General features: G+C 40.1%; 1 protein-coding gene across 1 annotated transcript in view; it reads right to left on the bottom strand.

The window, feature by feature from the left end:
• Positions 1 to 24318, bottom strand: part of LOC115494734 (uncharacterized) — a 405288-nt gene that overhangs the window by 109358 nt on the left and 271612 nt on the right. The window contains exons 8-12 of the mRNA XM_072926020.1: positions 23017 to 23184; positions 16366 to 16428; positions 14698 to 15018; positions 12047 to 12120; positions 10195 to 10299 (exon numbers count right to left, since the gene is read on the bottom strand). The gene's annotated coding sequence lies outside the window, so the exon portion shown is untranslated. The remainder of the gene's footprint in view (positions 1 to 10194; positions 10300 to 12046; positions 12121 to 14697; positions 15019 to 16365; positions 16429 to 23016; positions 23185 to 24318) is intronic.

The raw sequence follows: 24318 nt of genomic DNA, 5'->3' as shown, positions 1-24318 counted from the left end.
ACTAGCATTATTTGAGAACCACGTCAGACCTCATTTTTTTAGGGGGACTTGCTTTTGAAGTGACAGAATGATAGGCAGGGACAAGTGGGCTTGTCTGCAGAGCCCATCAAGCTGAAAGAAGTTGGGGTGGGTGGAAAGCATTGAGGCTGGTGGGGGGGGAAGGGAGGTGAATTTTGGTCAAAAAGGTGGTAGATGCCTGTCACAGAGCTTAGACTGTTTGGATAAGACAGGCTAGCATGTGGGGGGATCAGCATGAAGCGTCACACCTGGAGGAAAAGACAACTAGCTCCAGCCTCAGTGCCATAAGCCTGGCTCCACAAAGTCTAGCCAACATCTGGAATGGATATCAAGAGACACAGTGCAGCCCTGACTGGCGCTCTACTCTACCTTTGTACTTTTCACTGCAAATTGAAAAGCAAAACAGACATCAAGGATATATTTATATAACTGTCTTCAAGCTGCATTTTCTACTCCCATCTGCTGCACATGATAAGTTTCAAGTGTTTTCTAATAAAAAAAAAGAATTTTTTTTTTTTTTTTACTCCTTGTTCAGTATACAGACTGACCTTTTTTTATTCACAGTTTTAAAGGAACAGTAAATATTTTACAGCCAGAGGAAGTGTCAGCACTGTAAGACTTTCTGCTATTGACATTATTTAACCACGCTGGCTATTGAGCCAAATGTGACAGGGTGTGAGTCTGTGCGTGTGCAGATGCCTGCGTTTGCCTCAGTGTGCAAACGAGCTCGTTTCTGTGCATTTGTATGAGCACGTGTGCTTTGAAGAGGAATGTTCCTGAGAGTTTTTCACTTTATTTTCACATCATGCTGCTGTTATGTCACTCAAAGGGGGAGGTGAGCCCTATATGCTCAAACAAGAGACCCTGTGTAAACCGCTCTTCAGGAGGGACATACTGAAGGAATGCAGCCTCCATATCAAAAAGGCTCTGGTTTTGCTCTCTGCTTCCCAGCTATGCAGCAGATGAGACCAGATCAGCCTTCTAGTCAGGTTGATTAATTATGAGGGAAATAACCAGGATAAGAAATGGTCACATTTGACTGTGAAAATTTGCCTTCTGACCATAAGACACCAAGCTGGGTCCGGCCATACGTGGGTTTTGGCAGAGACACAGACAGCATTGATTGATGCCCTCCTCAATAGAACCAGAAAGACTCAAATATTACAAAATATATTCTGGATCACATGGGCAGTGATATGTATGAGTAGCCATGAGAATGTACTGTTATCAGGAGCCTTGAAGTTCAACCTAAGAGACATTAGGAACCAGAGATACACATCCAGCCCTAAGAAATATCTCCTCTTTAGTGCAGGGCCTGATCCCTATCTACCTCATCTATTGGTATAAATTAGAGACAGCTGCATTAGCTGGAGTTATACTCCATGTAAAATGTTCAGGAAAAAAAAAAAAGCTTTTTGAGTTCAAAGGTGAGAAGTTTCAGCAATACTAGTAACAGAAATAATAATCCTAGAGAAATTGGCTGGAACATCAAAACTATTATTTGCTATTACTTGTTGCTCTCATTAGAAAGGAGAATCATACTGGGAAAAGCTCCAGTTTCTCCCCATATTGAAAAATTCCAATTTTCAGCTGTTTTAGTACTGTGAACAGGAGATAGGGATGTAAAACATGCTGTTCTGTTTTGACTGCACAATTCACTTTATAAGCCTGGAGAACCAGTAATATCTCTATCCACTCCTTTGTAAAATACATATTATTCACATATTACAGAGAGAACATGAGGCTTAAACAGTGCTCCTAATTAAAATAATCCTGAATTTTGTATTGGAAATTTACTGCTGTGTTATGTACATCTATTAAAGGAGAAATATTTTTTTCTTTTCCTCAATGGGAAACAGTGCCCTTTTTTTCCATAAAATAGCATTTATGGAAAAATATGTCTTTAAAGGAAATTTTGTTTTTAGTAAGATATTTTTAAAAGTGAAAAATACTGTTTTCATCAACATTTCTTATATGAAAATGCCTATCATTTCTAATCCACTTTACTTGTAATATGCTTCAGAATTTTCAGTTTAAAAGTTCTGTATAAAATAATATATTAATAGCATGGTAAGAAGGTATATATTGTGAGACCACATCAATTTCAAAAGAGATAGGAGATGTTTTTAGCTGAACTCGTCTAAAGTAATATCTCAATCAGTGCAACCTGAAAAGTGGATCATTCAATAACATCTATTGTTAATCTTTCTGCGTTAGCTAATGAAATATTTGCTCTCTTCTATATTATGGAAGCAAATACTAATATCTGATTTTTGTTTGCTGCTGTGTTATCAGCAGAAATTATTTTGTTAGACAGCTCAGATATTTTTGTATTTGGGGTATTTTTTACCATTTAAAAGCCTATAGCTTCACACCATTTGGAAAACGGGGTGACATAGGATGTGTGAAGTGAAACTCAAAAGAAAAAGTCAAGCTGGTGAGAAATCACAAAAGGAGAAGCCTATTCTTTAACTGAAACCAGTCACTCTGAATGAATCAGGCAAATTTCACAGACAAAAAAAAATTAATAATGCTTGCTCTCTTAATTTTGAAAATATGTTTTTCCTTTGAAATCTCACTGGTGAAATTCAGGCATCTTCCCAATATAATTTTAGAATTTACTGCTTCTGAAGCTATCGTCCTAACTGAAGTTATCACAACAAAAGTAGCATATGACAAAAGAATTGCATGTGCTTTTAGTATAGAAACTCTGTGGAAAGAAACTCCAGACCAGTGTTTGGACATAAAGAAGGAAGTGCTATTTCACAGCAGTATTTGAGATCTGTTTTGTCGTGCATATCCATTCAAAATAAAAGCTCCATGAGTTTGCTTTCTGGATAGTAGGACATTTCATTTCCCTTTTAACAAAAGGGATCACAGATCAAAGGAAAGCAGCCAGGTGGGTCAGAGGGAAACACTAGCATTTCCTGACCCCATTACTTGTTTACAGATAAACACCAGACGGCTGTAAAAGTGGCAATATGTTTTCACAAGAGCAAGAAGGAAACAGAATTGAATAATTTTAAAGAAACAAAAGTATATGTCTAAATTCTGAAGTCTTGAGTTTGTTTAATAATGTTGCTATAGTGATTTAAAATACGTTCAATATCATGTCTCTATCGTTTATTTGTATTGTCTCATTTATTAAATTCAAATGAAAGAAGTTTTACTCTACAGAAGGTCTAAGAAACCAGAGAGTCATCTCTATGTAGTTTTCAGTGGGTGTCTGCAGCAGACCATACTACCAGGTCACCTCATACAACATAGAGAGTAATGACATTTGCACACTGTAGAGTTAGACTGTAGAGATTCATTTGCACACCGAAAGGCCCTGACTGCAAATTCCACATCAAAATTACATTAAACTCCTAAAATATGCTGAGTGAGGTTCAGTTTCTTAGTTTGTTCCTCCTTCATATTTCATGTGGTATATTTCTCAAACAGGGAACCTGCTCATTCTCTCTGTTTACCAGTATCTGCCTGATAAAGTAGAACTGAAAACAGTGTGTTGTGCTGGAATGTGAAGAAGTTCACAGTTCAAAACAATTGCTTGCTACAAAAATAAAAGAAGGCCTCTCCTATGAAATCTATGAACTCAAAACAGGGATACAGAACTAGTCGTTGCCAATAACTTTAAATTCATTTATCTATATTTGGCAAAAATTGTGCTGCAGCTGGAGATGAAATGCTGAGCTAAATAACTGCAGCGATGTGAGTTCCAAAACAGAAATTACTAAGCTGCGCTGCCTTGTGTAAGATTTTACTTTTATTTATTGTATTTAAGGAAACTCTGTATCTATGTACAGTACAACAAGAACTGCCTGATCAAATAATGTCTGATTGCAAGGTATCTCAGCTCCACTGTCAATATAACTCAGTGGTTAGCAAGAAGAACAAGTTTTTCATGAAGCCAAACTACAGTGATGTGCATGGCAGTTTCATAGTTCTACATACCTTTATATTGTCTCTAATTGCAAGGAGTAACTCATATTAAACCTAAATTTGGCTTATCACAAATGACGAATGTATTTTCTTCTCAGTGTTAGAAAAGCTAGTAGTTTTAAAAGGCTAAAGAAAGGTGCACACAATCTCTTTCTTCATGGTAACAAGAAGAAAAAAACCCCATATTAATAATGTCGTTGGAGGAACTGCTCACCAACACTATTTCTAGCATCTTTTTTAAAAAGAGAACAAGAAAGCTGGAGGCATATTCCAGGCAGATGTTTTTGTTCTCAAAAGAGAAGCCCAAGTAGCTGTAATAATGGGTCTTCTGTGGCAGTAACTCCGCATATTTGTCTACTATCACAGTGCAGCCTCACAGTGGCCTCACTCTTAAGCACTTCATCTAGGGACATGTTGACATTTCAGAGAAAGAAAAGGAGAAAATGAAGTGACATATGAGTATTCTTCTAGTTGTCCAAGAAAATGGATGCTGACACCATAAATCTAGCTCCTTCGCAAAAAGTAATGTGACTGAAATAATCTCACAATGCCAGAAAAGCTGACTAATTGTCTGGATTCCAAAACTGACATAATTTTTCCGAGATGACATAGTATTATTAGTAGTATCCAGTCCCTCAAACAGTGAGTTTTGTCCTCTTTGCCCATATTTTTAACTCCATTTCTCTTTACTCCCACAGACTCTGATATAGAATGCTCCCTGCTTTAAATTTCTTGGTCATTCGTGAGATTTTTAGCCCTAACCAATACAAACTCTTTCACTATCAGGCACTTTCTAGATGCTGTCAGCAGCATTTCTTTGGGACAAACTGCCTTTCAGCAGATGGTTCCCAAACATTTAGGACCAGTCGATCATTACTACACTTCAAATTAATCAAAACTACCCTGTACTCTTATAATTTACTTGAAGGTAATAGAAAAATTCTTAATACATTTCCAGATTTCATTTGCAGATTATCTTCCATGTCTCCATTGACTGACCATGAGTCACTGGTGTATACAAATCAACTGATCTATTAGAACTGGTGACATTTTTCCCTCATCATCTGTATCCTGGAAGCATCTCAGTCAGAGAAAGTAGTCACATGGGCTATAGTAGGTCATATTGCTTAATTTCTTGATAACTTCATCAATGTTAGATTTTTCTCTATTTAGGGAGAACCAAGCTGTATGTTTATATGTCCTGGAATGCTTCTATATTTATTTCAACATACTGGTAAAGGCAAGAGATGGAGATTAGCCTCTTGTCACCTCCTCTGAAATTTTGGGCCCACCTTGTTTCATGAATAAATGAAACTTTAGTCCACTACTATAGAGATGCATCTTTTGCTCTGATTTTGTTACTGTAGATCTTGTGATTCCATCCTTTGTTAAATTGCTTCATTTCTGAATAGAAAGGAAATGAAAGCAAGGAGAAGCAAGACAAGGAAAGGGATAGGAGTCCAGTATGGATCTTCAGAATTTTACATGGAATTTATCCACCTTCTATTAGTGGGTATAGTTTGTCAAAGCCTGGCTTCTCTCTTTGTTTATCCATACTACAAGCTACTCTTGCAGTTCCATAGACACAATGTAGAACTATTTCAGTGTTAACCTACAACTGCATCACCACCAAAGTCAGCTATAGTGGTTGTCATAGTATTTGTTAGCATAGGAGACCTTTCAGAATGGAAATGAGGCATTGCTAAGCACATGCATCTAGCAGCCGTTGCATCCCTATCAGCTCTGCTGAATTGACTAAGCTAATTCCAAAATCCCTCTAACCTGATATACCAGCCTGAGCAGGTCAGTGATTAGCTGCTCTTCACAGCCAGGTCCTTGTACCTTGAAGGACTTGAAAACCACATTGTAGTTTACTCATCCTTTGCAGAGTCACTAAGAATGGCAGAGTTAAACATTTCAACAGCTATTTTAAATTCAGTAAACCAAATGAGCTGAAGCCTTCCAACATGAGTGCTAATGCTTTTAAAATACAGTTTGTTTTCTGTTTTTACATCAAAAAGCTCATACTTGCATGGACATCCTGCTAAAAGAGAGAGACTGCACACATATTTCAAGGGCAATCTAACTTGTACCAGAGGCTGCTAGGGATTAAGTGAGTGGATGTTAAGGATGTTGACACTCTGATATATGGCTCTCCTCTTTTACTTTAACATCTTACAGCCATAGCACATGTTCAGTGTTGTTTGGGCTGTGGTGTTTCAACATAACATGAAGCAGGAACTACAGCAACTTATAATTTACAATGGAGAGTCTACATTTTACTTTCACATATAGAACACATAGCGAATTCTTCCTTTTAAAGTAAAGTTTCCTTGTTCATTCATCATACACCACTAATCACCACCACTTAGGCATCTTAAAGAAAATGATGTACCATGTATCAGAAAAACTGACAGGGCAAACGACTGAAATTGAACACATCTGTACAAATTGTGAAGAAACTGCAGGACTCTTAAACAAACAATAATAAAGGCAGTCACATTTCTTTACTAAAAATGGAATCATTCCCCTGCCATTTACAACAGTTTAGTATTTATGCACGTCCACAATTCTTCAAACCACTCTTTTTGAGTTGTTCAAGGCCTAGATTGTGGTTCTGTCTCTTTGGAAAGATCAACAGCTAGACAAGAACATAACAAAATAACATTCTGGCTAACTCTTTGTGTTCAGCAGGATAATAGCACTAAGGAATCTTCTCTTTGCTATCAAGGTTACATTCTGCTTCAGAAAAATCTTAGTGCACACAGATGTCTGATTGCACTTACTCTTTGCACTTAGCTTACTCTCCATTATCTAATTCACTGCCCTGAAGCAAATTAGATAATTATCTTCTGTTCCATTCTTAGCTATTAAAAAGGAAAGACTATGGTGTTGAAACTTGTGTTAATGTATATATCACTTTGGTAATGGAATCATTTGGTATCTTCTTTAAGTTGCTGATATGCATTGGCTGTTCTTTGTCCACTATAGAGCTTTCCTCCTCTGGGCTACAGTGTCCCACGTTCTCTGCAGCAGACTAGACATAAAGTTTATGTCAGCTCCACAACCACTCAGAGAGAGACATGAGAAAATAATGTCTTCTAAAACAAGGAGCTCCTTCTGGAGCAGAAAGTCTTTCAGCTGAAATTCATGTGATAAGATATAGGCTGTTCATTGTTTTTCACACTCCTGCCTCAAGTAGACATTGTGCTTTGCCTTTCTAGAGACGTGGATTCTCATTCACATGAGGTGCTGACATTTTCATGAGATAGCTGCAGTGCAGGTAAATTACTGTCAAAGCAGTAAGGCAATTCCTATTTCCACACTCTTCTAATCTGCCTCTGCCTTACTTCAGCTCCGTATGCTTATTTGAGACAGTAATTCTTTCACTTTTAATGCCAGCTGAGGGCCAGGCTCACCAGCCTCTTAGCTTATGGTGTATCACCTCTGTGAAGCTCATGGGGTTTTTTGTTTATACCACAGAATTCACTTTTACCTGTTAAAAGAATAACTTAGCTCCATACATGGGAACATCCTGCATATTTTAACCAAGCACAGCATTGCTGCAATTCTGGTCGGACTATTGCCAGTGACTATTCAGGCACCAGGCACTGATATACCTCATATTGAAGCTAAACTACTTTTTACAAGGAAGTGCACTATTGTTAGCTTGTAACCTGCAATCGTCTAAAAGGACCAGCAAAATCATGTTGCACATCATGACTTGTGGTTTCAGCAAGGAAACAACTGGGTAGTTTATACTATGATAGCAAACATTTTCTGAAGACAAACTATTGTCCTAACTTTTCTAAATAAGAAAAAATAAAATACATGAAAAACAATTTATGAGGCTTACTAGACTCAAGGCTCTCAATTTTTATTTTGTTGGTTGGCTTGTTGGGATTTTTTGCTTGTTATGAGATATTTTCCTCAGTTATAGAGAGTGCAATATTGTTAATAACAAAGGATATATTGTTAATTGTAGATCTGGCCTGAATATCATTCAACTAACTTTCACTATAAGGTCAGAAATGACAGTTACACTGTTGTTAAATCCATATTCCAGCACAAATACTTTGCTAGCACATTTCTTCATATGGCAGACAGGAGCTGAGGGGAGGCAATAGTGAGGGACAATAGGAGTAGAGTCTCATTCATCCCAACACATTGCATAAAACTTACTTCGTAATTTTCATCTGCCATGCTGAACTGTTTTCCCCTAAGTTCCCAAGAGCAGCCAGGTGAATCAGGAAAGTATAAGAGTGAAGATTAAACAGATTTCCTTTCATACACTTGCACTTAGATGAGGGGGAAGGGGTCCAAAAAACCAGTTATTTTAACAGCTTTTTTTTTTTTTTTGAAAAAAAAAAATTAAAATTGAGATGGTGCCTTTTAATTTGCTAATTAACAACTTTTACTGTGGAGAATACTGCCAAAATGGCTGAGATTATTTGATAAAGATTCATTAGAGAAGAAGAAAATTCAGAATGTTCCACTGAAGCCAAAATAGCCAAGGATGCAATTTAGGGTACATAGTTTCCAAATTTTTGTTTCCTGTATTTTCACATATTGCCTACTAAACCAACCATTACGAGCAACTCAATAGGTGCTGTGGGCTGATTATATGACAAATCAAGATCAGGTGAAATAACACACAGCATTTGCCAAGAAGTATAATTTCAGGAATCCTGAAATTATTCTGGATTCACACTGAATAAGTGTAATTAGGGTTTGAGAGCTAGATGCTGATAACGTTGCTAACTATCACTCTGGTTACTTGCTCTATTCCAATTATTACAGCCCTACCCAGACACATGAGACTGGTTCCATTCTGTCCTTCACTAAACACAATTTTAACCCAAACCACTTTTCTCCAAAGAGAATGTCCAAAGACATTGAACTAAGCATTTAGACTATTCAGACACTCTTTACTGTTATTTTAATATTCCTTGAGTTGACAAGAAAATAGCCCAATAGCCTAGTGGCTACTGAGCCTGTAGACTACCTTAGCCCCTTAGCCTCAGGCACTGTTCTGAACCAGTCATAACATGACATGAATATTATGTTAAAATCTTCCATTTTTTCAAGCAAATGTCGTAAGAAGAGACTGCCAATCAGTCTAAACACTAACCTCCTCAATCATCTGTTTCTGGTGATGTCTCACATTTATTGGTTACTTATCAATCGAGTGAGTAAATCACAGTTAGCTCAGGGCATTGCTCTAAGAAACATGAAAGTGGCTTTTCATCCTCTTCCACGGATAGTCATTAATGCAATTGAAACAGTAATGACTTAAGAGCATTTTTACCAGGACAGCTTAACCAGATGGCTCACATTTTCTACTATTAGTAAGACACCAGGATTCAGTCTTCACTAGGAGAAAAGAGGGAATGTCTCCCACACTGAATTAATAAATGATCAATACTTAAATAGACTAAGCATGGAGGAAGAAGAGGGGTAAAAAGGAGATAATAATGGAAAATGACCCTGTCTCAGGTCAAATAGACAGTAGGTTAAAAGTGGAATTAAAATTCAACCTCCTGTCAGCCAAAAACAGGCTCAGTTACTACAAAGCCTTGCCTGCCCTCACTTCTTTTGCTGCTAGCTTTCCTGCCTTGTCAGACACAATCATCAAGCCACTTCATGTCACATGGCTTTAGAGCCCAAACATGCATTGACAAATTGTCCCTAAGATCCATTTCTGAAGACATTTCTTCCTTTTAATCTGGGATAAGTTTTAAGATAGCTGAGGTGAAACATCCCTCCAAATTGCAGTGTTTGACTAAAAGAGTGGCCTATAGTGGTGAAACTGAACAAGGATGACTTCTTTTCAGATGCCTGAACTAGCAGGAGAAACCTCTGTAATCCAGCTGCTCTGTCCACATACAACACCTGTTTACCCCACAGATAGATCATGATAATTATTGCATGTTCCAAAATCTTCAGAAAAAGTAGAAAGCATGCACTATTTTCACCACTTTGCAGTCAGATTCAAATTCTTTTATAGGTTGCTCTTACTCTTCAGTTCTTAAGAAACACATCCTAAATTTTTGCAGAAGTTTCAGTTAACAAAGACTAAGTTCCAACAACACAGTAACCATCTTTAATAGCTGTCTTTTTCATGGTATTCAAGACAAAGAATAGAAAATGCTTCAGTGATGCTGACCAAAGAGATGTGCCATCTCTTCATGGAAAAGAAAAGTTGAAAAGCACTCCACAACTGAGCATACTCACCAGCTGAAAGAGATGGAGAGTCAGCAGGCAGGTGCAAAAAAAAGCCATTTTGGGGCTCTCATTGGTTTTCTCTGTATTCCAAAGGACAAAGAGCAGAAAAGGTTTCTGTGAAAAGAAACTAATCCAGATTTAGTCCAGAAGTGACTAGTCAATTCAAAGGGACCAGTATCCAAACTGACTAATTTTTAAGGACTAGGCCCATCACACACACCCTGTTTTTCAATATTGTTCTCTGCAATAAAAATTGAGATTTTTTTTTCTGAGCAGGATGCCAGCTGCTTCCTGTTCATGCTACTAATACATAACACTGCCATTGTATCACATTAAGGGATCCTCACTCTGATCACCAGCCAGCAGAACAAATGCACTATATTAAGTAAATCCTCATAAAAGGCTACAGAATTGATTGGTGTAATTCAGCCTAGTTACACTGACTTCAGCAACATTTTACTCCTGCTTAGGACCTAATCTGATTTGTCATTTATCTTTCATATGATTAACTGCTATACATTTATACATAGGAAATCCAATTCTATTGGTTATGCACAGATCCCATGGTTAGTCACACTTACATATTATGAACTCTCAGACGCACTTGCAATGAAAAGGTACAAAAACAGAAGAAACCTTCCTGTGACATGAGTTGTCTTGCTCTGCCTTGCAGTAAAGAAGCAATCTCTGACCTTCTGCAGCTCTTACTGTGAACATTCCCTTCCCTCCCAAGAGGTGATCTTCCCCAAGAAGCCACGGCCTCATTCCATGTAACTCAAAACTGCTGTTACCATGGTTAATATTTCTGACTTGATTGGCACCACTAGTAATTGAACTGCAGTCTCTTGAGCACAGCAAGCTCTATTCATTAGCCCCTATTGTGTTAGGACACTGCATCAACCCACATTATTTATCTGTGTAAAGGGGAAAAATCAGCCATGAATACAAAGTTATATTGCCACACAAAATTTTGCAGTTTTGCTGTTGGATTAATTTTATGAGATTAAATAAAATATTGCACATAAATTTTATTTATGTCTATAACAGTACAATATGGGGAAAGGCGCCTTCATTTTGACTGCATAATATCAGTATAATATTATATTACATATAATTTAGTATATCTAAAACCCAAAATAGTTTAGTATCAGCTTTATGAGAAGACTTTCAGTTTCATCACAAATTAACAAAACCTTTGCAGTCTTCTGTCTCCTTTTCTCCGACTTTATATAGAGTTACACTTCATATGAATTTTCTAATTTGAGTCGATATGTGACGGAATGCTATATAAGTAATGAAAAGAACAATATACCAGAAACTTTCCTTCTGGTAAGGAAACAAGACAGATAAGCTTTAAAATGCAACTTTCAGCTACCTATTCAGACAAAGACATTATGTATTTTATATATTTTTGTAGCTTTTATTGATGACAGTATTGCATATGTAAAGAAATTAGACCAATTAGAAATTACTTAATAAACCCTGTCATTTTGGAGCTGACATTTTAATAGAAGTAGACAAAATCTGAGAAATATTTTGTATTCTGATCCTATAAACACTTCCATAAATTAATAACCTCCGATATCAAGGAGATGGCCATACCAGCAAGTTGTCCCAGAGTTATCCTTCTGTTCATTCTGCTGCATTTTTAGTGTAATAATTACCCTCTTGGTTTCATCTTTGCAAAAGTTTTCATATTTTGTCTGTTTTATCTCTTCTTCCTTTCTCTCTTAGACAGGACCATGAGAGATGTCTGAGAAATATTCATAACATAGATTCTTTCCCATGGGGACAAGGGAAAAAAAAAAAAAAGAACACAGTAAGAGAAATAGAGATGCTAAAGGAAAAAGTTTTGCTTTACCCCATCAGCCTGTTTTGGCATTATGAGATGGATCTTCTAAGACTGAAGAGCTTGCAGGGCTTCAGGAATGTGAGCTAGAGAAAGGTGGATGCAAGAGAGAACAAGAGACAATGTCAGATATTGACAGTGGACAAACTACTTCTCATTGTAGCTTGTTATTAAGTGGAGTAAGATATTCTTCACCTTCTCAATGCCAAGATTCTCACATTTTCAAAATTTACACTCTGAAAAAGCAGAAATTTATTCCCAATTCCTTCAGTGTCCAGCCTCACCTGAGTCCACTGTATTATGAAGAGACAAATAAGTTTACAAGGACAAATCACACAAAATCGCACATATTCCAGCAGAGACTCACTCATACAACAAAACAGTGCAAAAGGTCAGCAAAGATTTGCCTCCCCAAGGGATGGATGTCCCTGTCAGTGGTTCTGACTTGTTTCAGCTCTCTCTGAGAGTGTTCAGTGCTTGGAACATCAGAAAAATCTAGCTGTGTTCCATTTTACACAAATGTCTATAGAAGCACGCAAAATTGGTGGCACTGTATATTTAGATCCTTTTCCATAGCAAATAGATAATAACACTTATCTTTCCCTTTATCGTTGTGATGCTTATTTGCAAGGTACTTGGTTGATAAGACCAGCAGTTGCCAAAAAAAATTCATGGCACTGTGAAAATTCCTTATCTGGTGCACGCCTGCTGCTGCGACTGCATATGAGGAGCACTAAGAGTGACAAATAGATTGTGAAATGCAGTATTAACTGAACCTGCTTCATTCTGAGTGAGTGAGTGATTTTCTGATACTTAATATGCTGGTTGAGCCAACCTAGCAAGGTTTTGAGGACACACACTATTTCCCCCTTCCCCACATCAAGTTTATTTAGATGGTCCAATAGATTCAAAGTCATTAGAGAGAGTACTGGCCAGCAGAAAATAACAAAATACTCATTTTTCAAGAAAAAGAAGGTTAAAACTAATTATTGATCATCTGTCTCAACCATCAGTCTTTGTCCATGCCATTCAATAGCCAATGTAGGCACCCTTTGAAAAGCCATTATATGTGATCAAGTAATAGTTTTCACAGCACATGTGCCAATGGATATGTCTCCAGGAATCAGAACAAGGCCTGTGGATCTCACAATACTAATGCGTTCACACCTCTGATTACCTCATTTCCCAACTGTAAGTTGTTCTAAATGTAGTCTTCCATTAATTTATCTTTGAGTGTGCATCTATACAGCTACATGTCTTCTTATATTTAGTCTGCATTTCTATGTTAAACTGGTAACTTGATACACCAGCCCACACTCATTACCAACAGCGAGGTGCTCCCAGAGCACAGGCATACGTGTTCCTGTAGCTTTCTGAGTTCTTTCTTTATTTCTCCAGGACTCTATTAGGGAAAGCATTGACAGCAGGTAAAAGGAGGTGATGCTGCCCCTCTGCTCAGCCCGGGTGAGGCCACACCTGGAGTGCTGTGTCCAGTTCCGGGCTTCTGAGTACAAGAGAGGCATGGAGCTCCTGAAGCAGATCCAGCAGAGGCTACAAAAATGATTACTTGACAGGAGCATCTCTCTTACAAGGAAAGGCTGAGGGATCTGGGCCTGTAGACTTGAGAATAGGTGACTGAGAGTGGATCTCATCAATATCTATAAGGATATGAAGGGAGGATGCCAAAAGGATGAAGCCAGGCTCTGCTAAGTGGTGCTGGGCAATAAGACAAGAGGCAATGGGCAGAAACAGATGCACAGGAGGTTCCATCTCAACATGAGGAAGAGCTCTGTTGTCCAAGTGACCATGCACTAGAACAGGTTTCCTGGAGGGGTTGTGGAGTCTCCCTCACTGGATATATTCAAGAACTATACAATGCACTCCAGGATCACATTATCTCATCACCATGTGGGATTTCTAGCATTAAGTAGCCCCACAAATGGTCATTTCTGGCATGCATTAACTATACATCCTTGTGTTTCACAATATACACAGTCCTCTTCAAGCTCCTGCTGGGACCACTGCAAGCAAATCTCATGTATGAGCAGACTGGTTATTTTCATGCCCATCAGCTTTCTCTCTTTTTGTTGGCCAACACGGCTGCTACATAAATAATCATGGTTTAAGAATAGAGCTAAATTCTATTTCTCTGTTTCACATGCTGAACTAACTGCGAATATTCTCAGCTCAGCTTTTTAGAGCAGTTTGTAAACAGCACAAAAACCAGATGTGACTCAAAGGACACTCTCATGTAAATATAAAAAGTCATAATTCAAAGTACAATATTAAGTCTCAGTAATTCACACCAATTTGAGCTTTCCACTTCAGTGACAACAACCCTGACAAATACTACTGTGTAAATTTGTATAAAACTGAGTACATTACAGGTTCTCAAAGTCATAGTCACATTATAATAATAGCACTGGACTTTTCCCTGGAGGCCAGTACATGCACACAGATTTTCTAGAGCTCCTGATGTAGGTGCATAGGCACTACTGAAGGTCAGTGTGATTTACATGGCTAAACCCCTAAGATATGTTGGAATTAGTCCCTTGCAATTACTAATTCAGGTACCACTATACAGCTATTCACTTCTATATTTTAATATAGATAAAACAATAGGCTTCATTTGGACACATCCTGAATCACACCTGTTTACATACCTTTACAGTGAGGTAATACATGTTGGTAAAGTCATCTCTAATGGGACAGAGAACATCTGAGTCTGGCTGTGGCTGTTTATTATCTTTGCTTTTATTCTCTTGGGTTCTTTCTCTTTATCTTCAGCATTTCCCATTCTCGAGATTTTTTTTCATTTATGTTTTGATATACATGGTGTTTTTCTTCTTGGCCACACACTTTTCTCTCTGCATCACCAGACTGGATTCAGAAGGAACTAGTGACTTCTCTGCTTCCTTCTCCAAGTTGTATTTACAATCATGACAACGGCATTTGTATTAACCCCTTCTTCTTTTCTGATAGAACTGAAGCAAAATTAAATGTGTTTGTTAGCCAGACACTTGGGAAGTTTTTGGAGTCAGAGGTATGTCTGTGATATACCAGATACAGTGATACCAGAACACTGTCAGGGACAAAAGAGACAGTCAGACAATCCCTATAACCCTCCACCCCCACCCCTCCACCCCCGCACCTCCATCCAGATTTACCCTCCCTCACATTCTCCAACATGTAAGTAGGAGTCTATCCTAGACAGTCTTGCAGAGCTCACTGATCAGCAGCATTCATTATACTAGAACACTTCTATCCATTACAGCAAGAATTCCATCAGTGAAGGAGCAAATCACTGATATAACATGAGGCAATATTGTGCCTGCATTATGGAAAGGGAGTGATCCTTGAGCAAACATCAGATGCTGGGGAGAAGAAACCCCCAGCAGGAGACTGCACATGAGCAGTCTCCTTCTCCCTGTGAGCCCTTGTGAGATGACAGACATGGATACAGAACAGTGCTGCACAAGGGGTGGGCTACACAAAAGCTACACAAAGAGATGTGCACTGGAGAGCAGCTGCTTGGACACACTGCTCACTGCTACATATTGGATTCCAGTTAATAAAATGGGCACTGTTTCACATCACAAATGTGAGGAACAAGTGCAGCAGACTCCAGGTGTATGAATACTGTTCGCTGCAGTGATATGGAATCAAAACAATTGAAACTCTTTTGTTTGAGTATTCAAACAAACAATAAAAATAAAAGTAATTTTAGTAAAATATTATCTTAATGTTTGACCCAGAGTCCCAAAGATATAGGCCATGTGAGGATTGAATCCTCATTGTTCAGCTCCTTCACAACTGGAAAACAGTAAGATTTAATTATTTTATGGCTGGAAGATAAATAACAGTCCCTGTAGGAAACTGCAAGTAGCACTGCAAAAGATTAGCCTTATTTGGTTTTGTTTTCTTTTACACAGGGTGATACAGTTGCTGAATCATTATTAATAATTGTTTATGTCACAGTAATGCCATAAGCAACCCTCCAGGACAAATACTAAAAAGGATAAACCCTAAGCAATAGCTCCATCAGAGAAAGGGAGATTTTGTTTTCCCTGAAGCTGGAGCCTCTTGCACCTGCAGTTGAGCTACTCCCCAGACTGCCAATGCCACCCATGCATGTGATACATGGAGTGCTACTGAACAAGTGGTACTACTTTCCTTTCTTCTGCTGTGGAAACTCAATCACCCCTCAGATCCCTAAGTCCTCAAAAGATCTGTCAAAGAAAATAAAACAAACCTGGCATGCACTTAGCTATGATAGTCAGTCTGAATAATTCCCTAGCTTTGGTATCAGGCACCATGCAGCTCCCACTCACCTCAGTAGGAGGGAACTGGCCCTATGCATTGCCCAATTTATCACCATGATGCATGAAGTCTGTCTGGAAGATAAACAAGGGGACATATTGCAGTGACATACAAACTCTTCTCAAGTTGTGCATCCTAGGAGATAGAATACATGATGAACATGTGCAGTATGCCTTTTCCAGCTTGTGCTTCTGAGCTGAACTGTGATGTCCTTCCTGAAGAAAAGCTGCATTTTATCTCACAGACAAAGCTGGCTATCCTTTCAGGAGAAGCCTCTCAAAATTCGGCTTTCAGGTACTCGAGTGCCTAATGAGAAGAGATTCATAACCCTTTGCCTGAAGACATTTTGTGGTGGCTTTCTCTTTGGGGAGAGGTGAAGTCATACATTTCCATTCAGATGAAGATAAAGGAAAAGGAACAAGCCTTATGATGTAAAACCATCACAGACCCTTCCTGCCTCCTACCAAAGCTGTCTGCAAAGGCAACTCCACCTCAGTTCCATGTTTCCCCTCTAATTCACCATCACTTGAGAAAGAAGAGCAGACAACACACAGTAATTTTTAAAAGGCATTAGGAGTAATATTGTGACAAACAAGTCAGCAGCATTTCAACACCTCCAAACACAGAATGGCAGAAATGCGCCTGTCAAAGCACAACTACAGAACAATTTCTGGACTTGCCATCCCCAGTGTAAAGTACGAAGGTGGGAAATCCCCAGGAACCTGCAAGACACATAAAGACAGCTTCCCTTCTCCCAGCCAAACTGACCTGGGGATCTTTTTACTACTTATGCCTTTGAAAATTTACCCTCCAAATGTAGTGGATGTTAGAGCTATTATGAAATCTGCTACACCTGGACTGCACTATTGCTGAAAACAGATAGTAATCTTTTAATAACATTTTTTTAAATTATCTGTTCTCCTTTTGTCATTGATATGTTGTCATATGGTCAAAATTCATTATAAGTATTGATGCTAATCTTGTGTCACCTGGCTGAAGAAAACAGGTTAGCATGGGAGTTTTTAAGTGATCAGCCACAAAAAAAAAAAAGCCCTCTTAAAAATAAATATATTATTATATGGGGAATATACAATCCAGATAGCTAGATAGCTAGACAAAGAGTCTGGCACTGGATATACATTCAGACTGTGTTGATTATTTAAAATGCTAGGTGCCTTAATCCAGCTTTTTTCATTCACACCAGTTACTCCAAAGCTACATGAATGGTCAGTCCCAGGACCAGGCAAAAGTCAGTGTCCTGAGACCCTCAACTTACATCAATTCTTTCATCAAGTTGTCTACTGCTCCCTTGCAACCTTCCTCCCCTAATGCTGGGGTCTCTGTAGGTAACATTTGGGCTGGTGACTCAGAGTTGCTCAGACACTGGGCCAGCTGGATGCTATCACCAGGTACAATGCATCCAGACCTGTCCATGTGGAGCACCCTTTTTCCTTAAATCATATAATTCAGCCCTTAAGATCTTAGGTCCTCAAAGGTAGCCAGTGGGTCACCCCAGGGCTATGAGGCTGGTACACGAGTTTGGCCCTGCAGAGCTCCAATTAAAAGTAAAATGTATCCCTGCTCCAGCTGCATCTGTGTTATGTTACAGCTATGCAAATATGAGCAAACTAGAAGCTGTCTTCTCACTAGAGATAAAGATCTTAAGTATGGATCTTCATGCTTAAGGCATAAAGATGCCTTAAGCATGGCCCAGCCCTCATTCAACTATAGTCATGACCTGAACAGGATGGCCATATCCTAACTGCTTTTTAGGGATAATTCTTGTTACATATTCTATTGCCATCCATCTCCAGCTATGTGCTGGTTAATCCATTGCAGGGTCCTTGCTTGGCAGTTTATTTGTGGACAATCATGCGCCAGTGATTGAGCATACACTGCTAATCCAGGTTAGATGAAGCTTCTCAGTCCTCAACTGCCAAGGGAGAGATGAACTCAAGGTACCCACTCTTGTCCTGGGCTGCCAGCACAAAGTCTGACTGGAGCCCACTGCACTCAATATTCCAAAAAAATGTGGGTCTACTTTTTGCCCAAAACACACTCACACATGGTGCTCAGGAAAGCCTGGGTGGCATTTAACACTGTGCTTGGTAAGCTGAGACTTGGAAAGCAGTTAGGACTATCTAAGGTGTTGTACTTTAAGGTGTGTATCAAGACACTCCAAAAGAAGCAAAAGTAATGGGGTCTCCACATAATGTCAATAGATGTCACAGCAGCCTAAAGGATTAATGAAACAGAAGGCACAGTTTTGTCACCTTGATACTCAGCACCCATGCAGCCTTTTAAATTAGCTCCTCAAAATCAAACACACTCCCCTCTGCACAGAGCCACAATACATACAAAAAGGAATATGCAATGCAATTTGGAGAGACAATATTAGGCTGGAAATTTTTGGACTCCTTCTCTTACAGACACAATCAGTGCCAGTGTTGTGTATCTGTCTACCTGCATGAACGAAATAATTACCAGACTACAGCATTCTGCAGTAATGATCATTAACTGCAGTAGCAATATTGCAGACTCTAGGGCCTTATTGTAATCCTCCTCATTTCAGTGTTAAAATACTCTAACTTCATTAGCATCACTGGAGATACTCCACTTTACACCTACATAATTGAGAGCAGAATCAAGCCTCCACTGCTGTGGAAAATACTGGGTAGTGCAGCACTTTTCAAATAAAATGTAATTAACATGAAATTCTAGACCCATATTGCAATTTGCAGAATGATCACTGTGGGTGCAACATGACTTCCAACTCCCTCTCTCATCTTAATTTAGTTAGAAATAGGGCTGCTTGTGTAATATGTTCTCCATAGCAGGAAACAGAGGCATATTTCTTTTTCTTTTCCTATTGTTATTTTTTTCTCTTTATAAATCTTTGTCAACAAAGGATTACTAGCTCACCTGAGAGAGGCAGTTAAAGTCAGATACTTGCCCATAATTAGGGAAACTTGGAATCCTTGACAGTGAACACCTGGCTTCTCATTACTACCTGAATTTTATACTTCCAAGTGTTAATCTCTCCTCAGGGTTTGCCTTGGAGTTTCATTCTGGTATTCAATGAAACCATCAGGTTTTCCAGGCACTGACACCTTTGAAATGTTTTCCACATGGGAACCAATATGAAACATGTGTGATTATTACTGATTTCGCTGTGTTGATTTCTATTATGGTAGCACCCTGGAAAAATAGTACAGACAGCAGTAATAAAATCTTTCATTGAATAACTTCATACAGCAGGAAGAGCTGTGTTTAAAGGGGCTGGCTTGATGTGAAGAAGGGATGGGCATTGCTATGATGAATGGTGTTGTCATGATTATAACTTGGTTTAAAGGACTCTAAGAACTTGTGCATTTTTTAGCCTTGGGAGTAAGTTCTACCAGCACTTCTTTCCTCTTAAAAGCCATCACTGCTGCCACTCCTCATAGCTCTAGATGAAATACATGGGCTAGCTGGAACCTGGGAGCATGCTGATTGTGAACTCCCAGCTAACAGGGCTACAGTTCAGGCAGATTACTGTAATTTCCTTTACTTTACTGAGTGCAGAGTTTTCTTCCCAACCTTTACCAGCCTTATGAGCAGGAAAATCTTCTCCTTCCCACAAGACAAAATGTGTTGGTAACTTTGTACTTTTTACTCCAGACATTGGAAAACCCAGGCAAAAAGGATATCTCTGGGGCTTTTCTTCTGTTAATCAAGAGGATTTACTATCATGTACCTTAATAAGAGTTGTTTAAATCACTCCAGGCCCAAAGATCTTATTGACTACTGCAAGACAATAGAGGTAATAAGAAGTCAAAATCCTCTGAAAGAAAAACACCAAAGTAAGAATTTCCATGGAGCTGAAACTCACCCAGAAACATGAAAACAAATTATTTTTAAACAACAGTACATTTGGGTTTGGAAAGCACCAGGTGCCAATGAGAAGAAAAACACACAGGTTGTCTTTCCTTGATCAAGTCCAAGCCCTGAAGCACTTGACAATTTTTAAAGTTTTCAGTGAAGTCAGGAAGAGCAGACTTACTGCAGGATTAAGTAGCATGCTCAGTGAAAGAAAATATGTAAAACTTGTTTGGGATCTGAAGTGGAAAGGAAAAAAAAAAAAAGGAAGCAAAGCAATGGGAGATTTTTGTGACTGATCTAAGCCTGAGCATCTGAATTAGTAGTATCTAACTGATAAAAGAACAGTTGTCATGGAATCCCAGAAGAAAAGTACTGAAGAAAACTGAGAAACCTCAAGTTAACCTATGGTGAGCTTTATACATGAAATGAAGAATGCAAAATGTAATCAAAACATCGAAAACTCAAAAGTCCTGATCAAAGTAGTCTTTGTCTTGAAGTTCAGTAACAAAAAATAGAAAACACCTTTGAACTACAGGGTTCAACTCAGTGTATAATGTGTCAAAGATGCTAAAGATGAGCATCAAATATAGTCCAGTAGAACAAGAGAATTTGTTCTTCACAGGAGACACAGGAAATTTCATGTCCCTATTTCCCAGAACTTAGTTTCATTTAAAAGCAGCAGGAGTTCAGTTCTTACCACTGACAAAGGACATCTGAAATTTTTTTCCCTGGAAAAAAACATTTTCTTTCTTTAGTTGCACAATTATTGGAGATTTGGGTACAGGCCTGGGACACACTGCTGCATATACTTTGAAGGAGACTACATAAGCTTGTTATCAGAACTGGAATGCAAGCATATTTCCCCAGACCTTTTGTGAGGTCCAAGATGCATGGCATTTCCCAAATTCCTTGGGGATATCCCATAATCTTACCAGTCTCCTGGTTGCTTGTGGAGTAGCTACAGAGTACTGACTCCTACTCAGCTGAGCTCAGGAAGTTGAGAAAATAAGGAGGTTGAAAAAATGTGTTCATAAACATATTCTTCAGATTATTCAGAAAATAAAAATAAAAGAAAAGAAAACCGAACAAAAAGAGGCACAGATACCATAGAAAAAGTGTACATTATATACCTATACTTGTATGTCAAGCAAGATAAAGTTTAACTTAGATGCTTCTTTCGTCAACACTTTTTCAATCTCCATTGACTGTTTCACTTCCTGCATTAACCCCCTTCTCCTCAAATCCCTACAGTCTGTTTCCCCTCTCTGTTTTATTACCCTTCTGTCTCTGCCTTTGATTTTATGCAAATTTGGGTTGTCTGGGGTGATGATTATAGAACTGAAAATAAAGTAATACAATAGTCCTGTACTAGACCTTTAGACTCAAACAAAGCACAGACGATCACTACCTGCTCTGCTGGGAACATTTCTGAGCACTCAGGGCACCTTGTGCAATTCTTCAGATCTTATTATTTGTCTTACAGTTATGTGTGTCAGGAATTGCCTCACAAGACTACAGGGCAGATTTGTGCAACAGTCCAGGTCTCTGGGACTGCTGTCTTGCATCACAGACATGTGCCCTGTCACAGGAATGACACAATGCCAGCTTTCCCACACTCGATCTTCATGTGTTTAATTGTATCTGCATATATATGGTGGTCTATGTCATTTAGATGGTGGCATATGTCATTTGATACTTCTGCAAGTCCCACGTCCTTTGATATCAGCTTCTCTCATTATAGAGACTATAGTTCTATAGTTCTCTTTTTTTTTTTTTTTGATAAGAAAACCTCCACAGATGAGGTCACAAAATATGTTGTGGCGATGCCTCCTGTGAAGAGCTGATGACTCTGCCTCAGTAAAACTGACAAACTTCACTCATGAAGTTATAAGGCAAATTGTTGTGCTCTGAAATGTTTGTATGAATTCAACTCACATGTTCTCACAAGATGAGGAGTTCTGAGTAAATGTTAATCTTAATAGCCATTATTTTACCAATTTTGGCTGAAGAAACTGACTGATGAACCAGCTTTTACTGTCTGTCAAAAGAAATGAGGAATAAATAAAAATCCCAGAAAGATTTTAGAGACATGCACAAAAGCAATGAAGGAGAAGGGTCAAAAAACGAAGCATGTACGCAGGATTTGTAATTTTCTCTTCTTCCCCCTCAGTTCCCCCTCCCCCTGCAGTCCCTTGTCCTGACCCTTTGTTCCCTTATCACTCCCCTTCACCACGCAGTCCGGTCCCTGCCCGCCCCCCCGCCTTTCCCATCGCGGTCCCCGGGGTTTCCCTGACCCTGTCCCCTGCCTCCCGTCCCATTGGCTGCAGCTCATGTTTCCCCCCGCCCCTGGCACGGGGTATAACCGACCCCTGATTGGTCCCCCAGTGTCTTGGGAACATGCTTCTACAATAAACACGTGTTTGCACCCGAGCCCCGTGTCGCCATTTCGTCTGTTCCCATGGTAGAACTGAGCCTCGCAGAGCTGAGGGGAAAGCAGCCACTGCCTCTCCCCTCTTCCCGCCATGCCTGCAGGCGCCTGCCTGGAGCCGGTCTCGCACGGCAACAAATGGTAGCAGAGGATTGCCATTTCCATTGATTTGTGAAAGGGAGGAGAGAGAAAGGAACTCTGCCACCGTAAGAGCTCTGCAGACGCTAAGAGGAGTTGATGTGCTGAGCAGAAAACAAACCCGAAGCTCCAGGGACCCTCTTCTGTCCTCACCAGTGTGCTCTCTAACCCGCCCGGGAGCAGCCGCGCTGCAGAGGCAGCCGGACTACAGGGGCCGGGAGCCGGGTAGACTTACCCGAGGACAAGGAGGACAGTTTGGCAGTGGCTCGATGGACTGAGCTCGAAAAGTGGCCCGTCAGGGGACAGCATTTGAATGGAGACCAGAGGCTGACAGCGGTCGAACCCAGGGTTTCAGGGAGGAGCTCTGCTTAATGGGAACACCCAGGCTTCTGGCAGAGCCAAACTGCGAAAGAATACGTCCTCAGTTCAGCGCGATTTTCCACCACTGAAGAGAGAGCTAGAGATTTCCCCACCCGAGCCCGGAGGATAAGTTGGGTCAGAGCAGGGTGGGACCCTGGCAGGCGGCTGAGCTACCTTTTTTTCTGTTCTGAGTTTTAACCACCGTCCGCGTCCAGACGGGGGCTGTAGCCTTGCATGTCCCTGGCGGCCAGGAGGCTTTTTCTTTTCCGAGGATGACGTAACCTCGCTCAGTCTTTTTGGGGTAACTCATACTGGAAAGCTCCTTCTCTTTCTCGGAAAGCTGCCTTTTCTACCCTCTCCTCCCTATTCTAGGCTATGGGGGCAGGGGGGGTCGAAAGGACACCAATGGGACAGAATTGTAAACAGCGACACGTCAGCTATGAGAGAATTGTTAACATCTTAAGAGAGGCCCTTCACATCCACACATTTCATCGGCTTCCAGCCATGTTGGACTCCTCTCCTGTAGATTTCTCCCTCGGCTTCTGCGAAGCCCCCCCTTCCCTTTTCCCCACGGACTTCCCCAAACCTTCTCCCTTGGGGATGGCAGCGGCCGAGCCGCCCCAAGCGCCCTGCCGGACACTGTTATCCTCCCTTAGGGGTGGCATTGTCCGTGCCTCCCTGGGAGAGATGCAGTGCACCCGGCACCCCCTCCCGAGATGGCCCTGGCCACGCTACAGGGACCCCATTTTCCCGCCTTAATCCTTCTCTTCCGCCCACGTTTTCCCGCCAGCCCCACCCCTCCGCCAATGGCCCTGCACCATCATGCAGCGAGCCAGCCCCTATTGGGGGGGAGGTGAGGTTGGATTAATCCCTCAGTCCTTCTTCTGGCCCCCCCTCTGATGGGAGGGATCGCCAGAGGGGTCCCTCCGTTAGAGGACCTCCCTTTGTAAGAGAGCTTTCCCCTTTGTTTTGTGTGGTGGGGGGGGCGGCCTTCGAAGGGAGTGGAGCTGGAAACCCAGACCAGAACTCCACTGTTTTCTTTCCCCTGAAGCAGTGGCGCCCAGGTTCACCCCTCTGTCCCATCTCCTAAATGTACCTTGCCCAAAGTTCCCTTTTTATTTCAATACAAGTTTTCTCCATTGCTTGTGATAATTTTGGAAATAACTTTTTTGATTGA

Source organism: Taeniopygia guttata, chromosome 3 (genome assembly GCF_048771995.1).
Source record: "Taeniopygia guttata chromosome 3, bTaeGut7.mat, whole genome shotgun sequence".
In the NCBI taxonomy this organism is placed as follows: domain Eukaryota; kingdom Metazoa; phylum Chordata; class Aves; order Passeriformes; family Estrildidae; genus Taeniopygia; species Taeniopygia guttata.
This window is presented reverse-complemented; position numbering and strand designations above follow the sequence as displayed.